Genomic DNA, 2,301 nt, shown 5'->3' on the forward strand with positions numbered 1-2,301 from the left:
AAGAGCAGCAGGGAGAGGGCCGGCTCCTGGCAGCCAAGAGGGGACGTGAGTCCACAAAGGCAGCAAAGGCTGCAGGTAGGTGGGAAGGTGGGGGGCAACTGAAGAGCAGACTGAGGGGCTGCGGAAAGGACGCTGCAGTCTCGGAGATTAGAGAATGTAGGAGAACCGGAGGCACCAGGAGTCGTGAGCATGTTCTCAAGGGTTTCTCCAGAGATGGGATGGTGGATGGCTGGGCAGGCAGGATTGGGCAAAGAACTTCTTAGATTGGGAGAGTCTTAAGCCATTTGTTCAGGAGAGGCTAAAGGGCTGATGGGGAGAGAAGTGATGAAGAGCCAAAGGAGTCCACATTTTATTGCCTTCAGAGCTTTTATCAGTATGGAATTATTGCATCTTAAGATATGTATTATCTTCCTGTGTAAGCCTCATGAAACGTAAGCTCCTTGAAGGCAACCCGTTCACGTTATCTATCATTTGCCCCTTATGTTAATCTTCACTGCTGTATCCCTTGCACACGTCAGAGGCTCAGTGTTTTTGAATAAATGAATGACAGGGTGTGTTTGTGTCTGCAGTTACCATAGCAAGGACCACACTGGGAGTTTAAACAGCAGGAACATAGTCCACTCCTGGAGGCTGGAAGCCTGAGGTCAAGTCTGAGTCGGAGGGCTGGTTCCTTCTAAGGCCAGTGAGGAAGCACTGCTCCGGGCCTCTCTCCTTGCCTCACAGATTGGCGTCTTCTTCCTGTGAATCTTCAAAGCCCCTTTCCTCTATGTGTGTTCTCCTCTGGGTCCAAATCTCCCCTTTATATAAGGCCACTAGTCATATTGGATTGCTACTGCTGCTAAGTCGCTTCAATCGTGTCCGACTCTGTGCGACCCCATAGACAGCAGCCCACCAGGCTCTGCTGTCCCTGGGATTCTCCAGGCAAGAACACTGGGGTGGGTTGCCATTTCCTTCTCCATTGCGTGAAAGTGAAAAGTGAAAGTGAAGTCGCTCAGTCGCAACCGACTCGTGGCGACCTCATGGACTGTAGCCCACCAGGCTCCTCCATCCATGGGATTTTCTATGCAAGAGTACTGGAGTGGCTTGCCATTGCATATTGGATTAGGACCACCCTAATGATTTTGTCTTAATTCACTTTCTCTGCTACCACCCTATTCCCAAATAAGGTCACACTCTGAGGTACTGGTGGTTGGGACATCACTATATCAGTTATGTATTAGTTGCTCAGTCATGTCTGACTCTTTGGGACCCATGGACTGTAGCCAGCCAGGCTTCTCTGTCCATGGAATTCCCCAGGCAAGAATACTGGAGTGGGTTGCCATTACCTTCTCCAGGGGATCTTCCTGACCCAGGGAATGAGCTGGGACCTCCCATTTTGCAGGCAGATTCTTTTACTGTCTGAGCCACCAGGGGAGGCCAAACAAACGTACAGAGGATGGTTATGGGAGGATGCAATTCAGCCTGTAAAGGGAAACGGGAAGGACGGGGGAGGGAGGTGGAAGTGCGTTAGGGTGAGAGGACAGGGGGAAGGCGGGGCCTGGAGGGGAAGCCAGGGAAGCTGGGGGTGAGGCTGGGGCACCCACCTGAGCCTTAAAAGAAAAGACGTTTTTGTTGTGTGTGGCTCCAGAAAGTTGAACTAAAGCCGAAGGGAGAATGTTTGGGTTCAATTAAAGGGAAACCTGTAAGTTAAGAGGTGTGTATGTGAGCTCAGTTGTGTCTGACTCTTTGCTATTCCAAGGACTGTAGCCCACCAGGCTCTTCTGCTCATGGAATTTTCCAGGCAAGAATACTGGAGCAGCTTGCCACTTCCTTCTCCAGGGATGTTCCCGACCCAAGAATCAAACCTGTGTCTCTTATGTCTCCTGCGTTGGCAAGTGGGTTCTTTACCACTAGCGCCATCTGGGAAGCCCAAGTTAAGAGACCGGACCCCGCAAAAGCAGAGGCAGGTGCTCTGAGAGTGGGAAGCGAGCATCCCATCTCTAGGAAGGAGGAGGGATTGGTGGCACACCGGGGCCAGGGAGGCTGGCATTCCAGCCTGCAGGCAGTGGATTGACTTGTTCACGCCTCAGTACTGTGCGCACTGCTTTGCGCCAGGCTCGGGCTGTGCTGAGGGAGCAGCTGCAGACTGACACCCCTAGGCTCTCCGGGGTCTGGGGAGAGGTGACTGCCAAAGTCCTTTCTGTCTCCTTTGCTGCTGAGGTGTGGCTGGTAACGCTGACCACACTTGGGCAGCCCTGCAGGGAGCAGAGGGACAGGACCACCAAACTAATGAGGCTCCACTCACATATGCCTTGCCCATGA

This window comes from Bos taurus, chromosome 18, assembly GCF_002263795.3.
Source record: "Bos taurus isolate L1 Dominette 01449 registration number 42190680 breed Hereford chromosome 18, ARS-UCD2.0, whole genome shotgun sequence".
NCBI classification, from domain to species: domain Eukaryota; kingdom Metazoa; phylum Chordata; class Mammalia; order Artiodactyla; family Bovidae; genus Bos; species Bos taurus.